The 11,796-nt window shown below is 44.6% G+C and overlaps 1 protein-coding gene across 4 annotated transcripts in view; it reads right to left on the bottom strand.

Moving 5' to 3' along the window:
• The window catches only part of LOC128877949 (uncharacterized), a 37,123-nt gene that overhangs the window by 19,027 nt on the left and 6,300 nt on the right, over positions 1-11,796 (bottom strand). The window lies entirely within an intron of this gene.

Raw genomic sequence — 11,796 nt, forward strand, 5'->3', positions numbered from 1 at the left:
TTTACTCTGGAATTTTTGAAACAAGAAAATTGCATTCTTAAATGTATACACTGTGATCTTATGCTAAATAGTGACCTCTTTAAAATTCTTTTATATAATCAATCTTAATTCCTTTGATGTAATTCTTGGGGTAATAATAAATAATAGTAGGTCCTGAATATTTCCTCTAGAATTTTTATTTTATCAAGTATCCATCTCATTCCATGCACATATAAAAAATACACCCTCTGGTCGTCGATGAATCGTAAAGAGGCTCGAAGGAGAATAGTTATTGTTTTATATTGTCGAACGAAAATTTACTTCGCCATTGTATTCTTGTAACAGGTCGCGACGCCAGGTTTGCGGCCATTGTGCGCCAAAGTAAATTCAAAAAGGAGTAAACACGTTGGCAGCTTTTTTATTCTGAAAATCCCGCCAGCTTCCATTGCTCCAGCACTCGATAAATCACTTGTTTAGAGTAAATGAATGGAATGCAGAAAACATTCTAAACAACTTTTGTCTCGATGAAAGGTAATGAAAATCATTGGATTTAAGGAGGCTTTACTGTAGCTGGAAATTTTCAAGTGTTCGTAATAATTTGACCAACCCCTGTACGCGGCCGACATATACACGAGGGATGACTCGTGCTTCAGGGTCGACCCAGTTTTCTATTTTAATCGCGACCCTTCTCGAGCCACAATTTCCCTCGAGTCCCTCTTTATTATCTCTTCGCGATTAATCGATGCCACGGATACGAAAAATCACGATCGCCCGTTTGGAGTCCCCCTGGAACCCCCTGCGCCTCGCAATTCGAGCGTGCGGTATCGTTATTAAACGGATCATTAACTTTCCTCGTGACGAGCCACGCCGGATTCATTTGGACCGCTAATGAGCAAGCGACCGACGAAAACGTCGCAACGAGGGCGTGTCCGTTTATTTCGAGACGGGGACAAGGAGCATCAACCCGATCCATCGCTACATCTCGCAACAACTCGGATATAGAATAAGCCGCGTACAATTAACTATACCCCGCGGATGCTAAACGAAACTAAATCGGGGCTAAGAGCTATGCGATGTTTTTACTCTGGCGCGAGGCAGCCGCGAGCTGAAAACAAAGAATCGCGAATCTCCCATCGGTTTCCTTTCTTTTTCGCGTTTTCCTCCGGGCTTTGTCATCGCTTTCAAGGACGATGAGCTGGCAGTCTGGTGAAACGCCGCGACGCAGCGTCTCGAACCGATCTCCGAGTTGCGAAGTCGAATGACACTTCGCGAATTTTGGAAACGGTCCAAGAGCCGAGGTGAACCAAGGGTCGGGTCGCAGCTGACGACATCTTTATCCGTGAAAACAATTAGACTCGATTACTTTAGACTTTAGACTATTAAATCTACTAGCATAGGCTTTCGACATTTCTTTGTACAGGAAAATTATGCCTTTCGGTACATTATCGACGATATCTTTATTGCATACCGAAATACAGAGATAGGAACATACAGGTTGTCGGTGGAGGTAACATCTACGTGACTGATCCTCGTGTAATTAATAACAGAAACACTTATAGGTGTTTCCTTCACTCCGATCTTTTTTATCGAAAACGCTTAATAACTTTCACCTTAGCAACGATGATTTACGCGCGAGATATTGCCGTGTCGCGTGTAAGCGTTCGTTTAATTACGAAGATTAATGGAAGCGACGAAGAATCATGCGGGTAATCCGTAACGATGACGCCCAAAAGCTCCCGATGCGAAACGGGCGCAGAAAGCGTTCGTGTATTTGTCAATCGATTACGCAACCTACGAAACTTACACAAACATTTTTTATTCGATTGAAAAATAAATTTCACCTTTCATGCTTGTTATGAATGTGCCATTCGAAGGTAGAAAATTAATTAAGAACCTGTCGAGTATTTCTTCTAATGTCTAAAATGTTACGCGTCCTTCGAAGTTTCAGACTCGAGTTGGCAGTACGTACAACGTTATACAATCCTTTGATAACACAATTAACGATCGATCGAGCAGCCTCGCGGTCTTTCCTTTCATCCATGAAAACTCAATTTGCAACGGTGATTAAGAAGAAAATTGCTTTCTTATTCGTAGGAGCGACAAGCCGTACATTGTTATTTCCATTTTCGCTGGTCGAAACACGAATACAGTATTGCCTCGAAATAAGCAACTATCCCTGCCTTTTTGTTTGAGGTCGACCGTTGAGTGAGAGGTTCGAAAAGAATTCGATTTTACTAGCGCTAAAATAAGGAACCATGTTACGTTCTATAGAACGTAAAGAACAACCCTTGTTTTATCTATGGGTTCCGTCTCGTCACGCTCGAGAATAAAGTTAAACCGAATAGTATACCTCCCTCGAAATAAGCAACTCGGTCGGGACCATCGAGTTGCTTATTAAACAGTACTGTATTCTTAAAAACATAAATACTCGTTGTATCTGTCAGCGCATTCCTGTTTTTCTAGTAAAATCAGCGGAGTTACATTCGAAACTGAACATCGTCCGATGCGCCTCCCTGCAATTTGACAACTGTCACGCCGATAGCTCGACGTTGCGCAATTAAAATTTCTAAAATTACGACCGCCGCGAATACCAGCCGGTCCACTTAGCTTTTCTTCGCGACGAACGCTCGCGAACAATAACGTCTGGCCAGGAGTGGAACCGGAAATCATCCGCGTTAATGGGGTTTGATGAAACGTATACGGTGCCCTCTCGACGATATTGCTCTCATCCGTCGCTATTTTCGCTCGGTCGCGGGTCCAAGTGGAGTTAATCAACGACAGAAACATCTTCGCGTCTTAAATTATTAGTACGATTCGCTCGCGAACGCGAAACCTTCACGTTTTCGAGGCGATCTTCAAGGGGGACGGCAGAAAGACCACGGAGACGGTGTTAACGACGGTCACGCGCTTAAAAATCGGCAAATGAAAGCTCCGCGAGTAATAGGTACTCGCCGCGGGCACCAGCATCGGCGTCGCGTCCTTCGGAGGCAAAGGACAGGTCATGTTGTCTCGGAACACCGCCAACCTAACAAGCTACCACGACAACGCTAAATAACCCACGAATGTGCGAATGTCGAAAGTCGACGGAAAGCTTAACTGCGAAGATTGCGTTGCGATTCTGAGACTACCGTGACGAGATCAACATTGGCCTCGATCGCTCGAACCGTTCACCGTTCGATCGACTAATAACTTGACTGATTGGTAGATTAGAAAGTGTGCGAGACGCTCGGGAATGTTCCTTAATGGTTTCACTTCGAAATCCTTCTGAGAAAATCGACCAAGTGGGTGACGACGATTGTTGCTCTGGAGACGATTTCTTCTCGAGGTCTATGAACCGAGAATTCCTCTTCTTGGATGTAGAAAATATTTAGAAACAAAGCGTTCTAGCTTTTCAGCTTCTGCTGAAGACGATTTCTTCTCGAGGTTCCTGAATCGAGAATTCCTCTTCTTGGATGTAGAAAATGTTTAGAAACAAAGCGTTCTAGCTTTACAGCTTCTGCTGAAGACGATTTCTTCTTGAGGTCTATGAACCGAGGATTCCTCTTCTTGGATGTAGAAAATATTTAGAAACAAAGCGTTCTAGCTTTTCAGCTTCTGCTGAAGACGATTTCTTCTCGAGGTCCCTGAATCGAGGATTCCTCTTCTTGAGTATAGAAAATGTTTAGACACAGAGCGTTCTAGCTTCCAAGCTTTTGTCAAGTTGAAACTTCTCTCTAAATGGATAGGGTACAATTTCCACGAGCCAATGTCTTCAAACGAATAGGTACAGCTTCCAGGGATCAAAGTTTCCTTCACTTGGTGACCTAAATGAATAAGGTACGAGTTACGGAGGAGTTTCTCAGTTTCCATATGGATGGGGTGTGATCCCCATAGGTTGAGTCTCCGCCAAATGGGTGGAGTGCAATCTCCACGAGTCGAAGCTTCTCCGACTTGATTATAGTCTCCAGAGGTCGAAGCTTGCCTAGCTTTCTGCCCTCGAATATCGTCGATCGATGCAAAACCAGGAGTTTCGAACGTTGGAGGACAGGTTTCGCTTTCTCTCGACCCAGTCGAGCTTTTTTCTATTGCAGTAGGGTGCAATCGCCACGAGCCGAACTTCTCAGACTAAACTACAATCTCCAGATGTCGAAGCTTTCCTAGGACGGAGCTTCCTGCCCTCAAATATCATCCGTTGATGCAAAACCAGGAGTTTCGACCGTTGGCGGACAGGTTTCGCTTTCTCTCGACCCGGTCGAGGCTTTTTTTATTGCGGTGGCTCGAGTTGTTCCTTCGATCGCGCGCGTTTGCCTCTTTATTGTCACGCCGGCGTCGTTCCGGTCCAACGACCAGCTAAGTGATTCAACTAACGTTTTCCAAGTGGCGACTCGAAGGAGCGGTTCTTTTCTTGCGACCTTTCCCTTTCAGACTATTTTCCCTGCTGGTCTGACAGAGACGAGTGAGGTGGAGGGGATTCTGACGAATTAATCGAATTTCAGGGACGTTCCTCGACGAGGATTACGATTGTCTGAGGGCTACACCTGGGAAAGTTCTTGAAGCGAGTTTTCGTCACTCGTCCTTGTTTGATCGACAAACTCATTCAAGACTTTCGAGGTGGAATGTTCCATTTGTAACGTAGATGAAGACAGCGATATTCTTCCATGAACCAGGTCTCTTTGCAGCAGAGAAGAAACGGTCGGCGATTGCTGAATGGAAATCAATCACCGATCGAAATTTTCGGAGGCTCCTGAATTTGTCCGTAGAATGCAAACTTTGGGGATAGACGAGTTGGCCTCTTGTTTCAATTATTCATGCCCCGTGCTCCGCAGAAATAGTCCGATCGATCCAGTGGCGCAAAATGGTAATTCGTTTACCGTTAAGTTCGTCGGGTAGTTTGGATGCAAATCATCAACGTCGATGTTGCAGCAGGTTTTTCCAGGATATCCTTCCAGAGAACGAGATTTTCGAACTAGTCGCGGATACGTTTACGGAGATATCCGCGGAGGGAATAAGATTACCGAACACAGGGCACTCCTGATTCGTCAACTTCCACGAAGTCCCTTTTAGAAGCAGCGCTTAGGTCGCGACTACAATCAGTCCCTTTCTGCGCGGCACGAACCTAGCAATCGCGGAAATACGGCTAGCGATTTCAGCCAGGCTGAACCTCCCCGAGAGGGAACTTTGAAAACTTTCCCGAAAGTTTGCTACTCGCCGAACTCACTGAAAGCCGATTGAAAATTTTCCTCGGCGCTCCCTCGATGCTCGCCAGGTCTCGCGAGCCGTTCCGAACATTAAAAACTCCGCTGGCAATTAAACTCCCGCGCGGCGATTGTCTTATTTCGGGATCTTCGGGTCACCGCGATCCAGAGCGCGGTAAAATTCACGTAAAACATGGAATTCCGAGTGCGAAGGCGACGAGTTGCACATGAGGAGTCCAGAATCGAATTCGAGTCACTTGATCGACGAACTTTAAGAGAGTTCGACTCGGGGATGACCGAAGAGTGACCTGGCACAACTTTCGAAGCACGAGGAGCAAGCGTAGCGGAACCGAAGCCTCGTGGTCCCAAGCTTTCTGGCGGATGTGTGGTTCCACGATCGTCGCGACGCTCGAACTGGAAGCTGGCCACTTCTGCGCTTCGGTTTATATTTAAACAGCGGAGAGTGGCCCGACGACTACGACGGCTACGTCGACGAATCGTCTTTCTTGAGCGAGGGAGAGGGCCGCGGCCAGGGAGAAAAATACCAGAGAAAAGAAGAAGAGTTCGCGGGCCGCGAGAACGAAAACATCCGAGGAGAGATACGCGCCGTTGGGGCTGATTTATTTTCGAGGTATTTACAGAACAAGCTCGTTTCGGGAACCTTGCGCTTGTTTCGGGAATGCGCGAGCCGAAGATTTGAAAACAACGACTTTTCTTTATGAGGTGGAACGTATTGTGTTGGTAGGAAGTTGACACGTTCCGAGCGCCAAGCTGTTCGGTGTTTCGATTGATATATTATCACGCGGTATTTCATTACATCGTCGTAAGTACTTAGTTTGTTTAGAACAGCTATCGCATCGTGTGCCACTTGTGATTCATTCTTCTGGTGGAAATATATTTTACAGAATTAAATTTCCCACAAAACACTTTGAACGAGGGGAAACGAGTTCTTCCGGTTACCAAGAACCGGCAGATATTTGGATGAAGAGAATGGTGACGAACCTTGATTCGAAACAAATCTTGAAATGAATCTTGTACAAAAGTTACTTGTGTAAATAAACGTTCTGTGTCAAGTTTATTAAAATTCTGGTCATTTTGCATTTATCCAGTCAATCCCGTCTTGCGCTTATCCAGTTTTTACTGTATACTCTAGGTCCGTTAAAGAAATTTGTCTAGATTAAATTATAGATGCTTCCTAGCCTGTCTCCTAGCCTAACACGATAAACCTAACGTTCGAGGAGGGGTACACGGCACGCGAGCACCGCGCGGTCACCGATGAGGAATGCTGGGAAATCCGCGCTATAAAAGATCGAGAAACATCGGGGTGAATCGCGGACCTCCCACGCAGTTGCGTCTGAACTTTCTCAAACGTGCCAAGCGCCAACTCGCGAGCGTGAGCGTTTGCGCCGATGCGCGTCGCGTGAAAAGATTTAAGAACTGGCTGAAATTAATGCGCATCCCGTGATTTATCGGAAACGCAAAAACTGCTCGCGTATATATAAAACGCACGCGTCCTCTAGGATTAAGATGCATATGTACGCCGTGATCCGTGGGCGAGCTGCTCGGCAACAAATATTTTTTTTTTTTTTTTTTTTTTTGGACAAATACGTCACACTGACGGAACAAAATGTTGATACTTGCAAATGGTCGATGTAAACGTACCCAAATCGAACCCTTTGCACTCGAGAGGTGACTCTCGCTAGGTTTTCTTTAGGTTTAATTTCTTTGGAAATCGAAGTGCCAATAAAATGTCATCGAGGCAGAGGTGACCTGATTCTCGAATCTCAAATTAGAGATCTGATTTTCGAAGTCAATATAATCTTAGCATTCGTGGCAATAGAATACTAAAAATGCATCTCGAGTTGCTGGTAGATACCAGAAAAAAAGGCCTCTAGTGCAAAAGATTAATCTATTGGATTGTCCAGAAAGTTCGTGCCAGTTTTTAAGAAAAATTCAATGGTATGATGTTATTTATTGAATTACATAGGTACCATTTTATCCCACAACCTTTCCATCTTTTAAGGGCCGGACTTTACAGACAACCTAATATATTCTACTGTTAAAGCAGAATCAGAAATCGACAGGACTAATTTTGCGACTTATTATTTAGATATTATCGCGTATAATAGAGGCCAAGCTGTTGTTCTTTCGCGAGATTTGTAGCGAACTTGCAAAATTAGGTCAGCCGCATCTGACCTAATATTGCAAAGCTTTTGCAATATTCTGTATCGCCTGTACTACCAACCAAAAATCGGCATGGACTTTACCGACAACCTAATATTTTTATTTTTTATTTTTCTACTACTACACAATAATATATAAAGTAATTCTCCATTATTTCTACATATTCCTGCGAACAATGAATAATGTAGAATGTAAAATGCTAAGAAAATATCTCGAGTTGCTGGTAGATACCAGAAAAAAAGGCCTCGAGTGCAAAGGGTTAATATAAAATTCATTATTTATTGTATTCTTTCAGCTCATATGACTTTCTTCATTCCTACTCAAAGAACTAAAAAACAGAACAAATATAGGTGGTGGTAGATACATGTTGTAGTAAAAGAAATAAGAGCAACTTAATTTCGAATTAATTAAACAACAGCTGCCGACTACGTACATTTTATACGGAGAAATTCTCTCTGTTCTTTTTAAAGGGGGTCCCCTTTAAAAAAGTTTGGAAACCACTGGCGTAAGGTCTCAAGGTACGCCCAAAGGGTCATCACCCTGACAAACCCCACGATGCTCTTGGGTTCTGGCCGCGCCACCCCCGTCGTTCCACGAGAGCGAGGTGCTCTTTACCACACCCTCGTGACGTGCACTTTTGCTCCCTGGCGCGTCTCCAGGGACGAAGAAATATGGGCTGGCCCGCGAGAAAATGGCGTAATTATATACGAGGGCGGGAAAAGGGAGGGTGTAAATCAAAACGACGCGCGGTCTGGGTTAGGTCTGGCTGCCTCGAACGACGGAGAGCCACGTTGGAACGAGAGGAACAGGAACTTGTTATCTCGCGACTCGAGCTTCGATGTTCCGTTCGATCCCTCGAGGGGATCGTTCTGCGCGCCACCCGCGAGAACGCCTCGGCCAATCGGACCGCGGGGATGCGAATCAGGAAAATAGCTGCGTCGTTCCGCGCGAAATCCGACATTTCTTCGAGCAAAGTTTCAAATTTTCCGGAAACTCGGATGCGGTGTAGTTCGTGCCGAGTTTATGTGTACACAGAGTACGTTTTCTATCGTAAAAAATATTAATTGTTAGGGTTCGAACTCCATTATACGAAGAAAAGTTAACACCGTTAAACGGTGCTCGAGTGTCTATGATGGGAGTTTTAATACTTTTAATAAAATTGCCAGCTCGGGACATAGTTTCGAACCCGTACTCGTGCAGCGTTTCGCGCCCGACGCGATCGTTACAACGCGAAAAGTTGCGAGAGAGTGCACAAAAGCTGGCAGATGCGGCTGACCTAATTTTGCAAGTTCGCTACAAATCTCGCGAAAGAACAAAAGCTTGGCCCCTATTATACGCGATAATATCTAAATAATAAGTCGCACAATTCTCCGGAGTCAGATAACGGTACTCGTTAGAGGCAACAATGAGTTTCTAGAAATAAAAACCTCGCAATGAATTTACGAAAGGATTGATAAAAAAAGTTCGCCGTTACTGTTGCACGATTTTCTCGAATCTCGAGGAACACCAAGCGATCGGAGTGGTCGCAGCGATCGGAGTGGTCGCAGCGATCGCTAATAACGCGAAATTCTTTCTGGTCATTTCGAGATTTCGCGACGCACCGGCAGAATGGCGGCGCGCGTAGCAGCAGGATGAAAAAGTACGACGAGCGAGCCGCATCGTAATTAGCGAGCGGCATTCTTAATTATTCTAATGAGGGCAATGACGTCACGAGGTCGAGGATCCTAAGTACTCAGGCATATTACCGCAACACCGACGCAACTACCGTCTTTCCCCTTTCCGCCCCGCGTCCCGTCGCGCCGCGGGTTTTCTCCTTTTTCCTTCCAGTCGCTGGCAGCCTTTTGAAATACTCGAGGCCCCTTTGCCGTGGATTTCTCCTCGACGTGGCCCCGCGCGTGTCGTACGCTCAGTCGAACGCGACGTAATAACGTGCCAGCTACGTCAGACAGCTGGAGGAACGAGCCTCCCAAACAGACCCTGGCTTTATCGCGAATAAAAATGTCCAAATATCGAACGAAGGGTAGGAATTTTTCATCAATTATTCTTCGAGAAGATAACCACGGTCGTCTTTAGTCAATGGATGCCGTATAAACGTGTTTATTCGTATGCATAGCTGTCGTATGCATAGCTGCAACGATACGCGTAGTGTGTCTGACATGCATGGTCTCATTCTCCTATTTTGTTTCTTTTTAATTATTTACAACTAAGCGACGCACAGCGCGTATTCGTAAACAATGTCTAGATATCGTTTAAGAAATAATAAACAGAATACTTTTAAGGAAAATTCTATAATATCAATGATAAAATTGTCGAAACTGGTCGCCTCCCTGACGTAATAGCTGTGACGATACGCGTAGTGTGTCTGACATACATTGTCTCATTCTCCTTCAGCCAGGACGTAACGCATGGGATTTTTGTTTCTTTTTAATTATTTAACCATTTCCAGAAATCCAACCGTTCTGGAACTTTTACATGTGTCAGCTAAATAACCGATCATAGTTCCTGATTTTTTTGGTAGGTGTCATTCGCTTAATAATTAAAAAAATATCGTGAAAAAAATATATGAGATGCAGTTTATAAGTACGAATATTTTCGTTTTTGCAGAATTTAAATATCTGAAATACTAACCGAGAAAAAAAATAATAAAACTAAGCGTGTTTACTCTCATATTATCCATAAACGGGAGGGTAACGTTCTGAAACTTTCTGAGATGATGTTTTAGGCCAAAAGCATTGCACTGCACATAATAGCAATGAAAATTGGGGTGCGGGCCGATTGTCTATCCTTATCCTGCTAGACCCTTTCCCTGGAATAAATATGCTTGCCACGGTTCTTGAAACGCAAGTAAAAATTTCGAGCAATATTGTTCCCGGTTAAATCTGCGTTCGCACAAATGAGAAAACCTAAACCGGTGGAACACTCGTTTCCAGCTGGAAGTTTATACCGACCGCGACGTAGAAAGAAACCACCGCATCCATAGAAAATGAGATACCTTTCAGTAACATCGGGAAATATAGGTCAGGGGATGAAACGGAGAAGCTAGGTAAATAGATTGCAGGTGTCGCGTGGAGGGACTGAAGAGAATGAGTCGATAGGTTTTTATCTCGACCCGGTTGGCATAGCATTTGCGGAATAAATCGTCGCGCGCGCAATAAGTTTCGCCTTCCACCGAGAGTTGTTCCTCGTGCTCCGTTATTTGATGGAGGAAATAATTTGAAAGTCTGTACAAATAAAACACGCTGCACTCGAGAGAGAATACTTGCTGGCGATAAAAATAAACTTTTAAAAGTTTACCGTCGTTTCTATAGACTTTGAGGGTAGCACGCTCGAACTTTACCGTACGCGAAGAGGAAGAATCTGATCCATTCGATCCTTGGAATGCTAATTGTTTTATTCGTTCGGTAAGACTTGGAAATACTCGCCCTTATTTCTCCGTTTCCTCGCGTTTTCGTTAAGGGTGCCGTTTTCATGGCGATACCAAAGGGAAAAACAAACAAGCAACAGCCACCCCGTACGGCTGGCTGGATGCTGAAGAGACCCGTCAGACGCCTGTGGCATGTGCTACACGCGAGAGAGGTTAACGCGAGATCTCTTCTGAAACGAAATATCGATTGCGCACGGCGAACCGTCGGAGAACCGTGCCACCCTTACAGCTGTAACGGGGAAACCAGAAGCGAAGAGAAGAGAAGAAAAGAGAAGCGAAGGGTGAAAGGGCGGAGAAAGAGAGAACGAGGGTGCTGCACGGCCGTCCTTGCTCGCACACACCACCGACAGAACCACCCTCCTGTTGCCAACCGGGCATCGATCCAACGACCGACCACGTTCTTCTGGTCTACCAAGAAAGCATCCCTCTTGGTGTGCCCTGTTTCCTTCCGCCACCAGACTTCCTCTCCTCGCAGATCTCCAGACTCTACTCCCGATCCTACTAGTTTTCGAACTCGCCACCAAGTGGGACCGAATCACTCGTACGAGATCTAATTAAATTACTATCTTCGACCCGTGCTCTCCGATACGATTACGAACGGATATCCGGATTTATCATTATTTACGTCCAGACTGTAGGTCCTTTTTCGAATTAACCCTTTGCACTCTGCGAAATCTCTTTGCAAAATGTGCGAACAGGAATAGCATTACATAAAATAGAATAACTTTGGAAATACAGGTTTTTGGCTTTCTTGAAGCGTTGAATAAAGAATTTATGATTGCAGTGGTGTCACTAATAACATTTTTTAAATTTAATATATCCCTTAATAGAAGACATCCGAGTGCAAAAGGGTTAGCCATTTGTGCTCGAGGCATTTTTCTATAGAATCCAATCCAGTCCACTTTTAATCGACTTCGAAAAAGAGGAGGTTACTCAATTCGACGCGTATATTTCTTTTCTTATATATAATAAATTTTTGTAAAACCAGAAACTCTACTTCGAAAAGAAACATCCACGAACATTCATGACTCGATG

The sequence above is a fragment of the Hylaeus volcanicus genome, chromosome 6 (genome assembly GCF_026283585.1).
Source record: "Hylaeus volcanicus isolate JK05 chromosome 6, UHH_iyHylVolc1.0_haploid, whole genome shotgun sequence".
Lineage (NCBI taxonomy): Eukaryota > Metazoa > Arthropoda > Insecta > Hymenoptera > Colletidae > Hylaeus > Hylaeus volcanicus.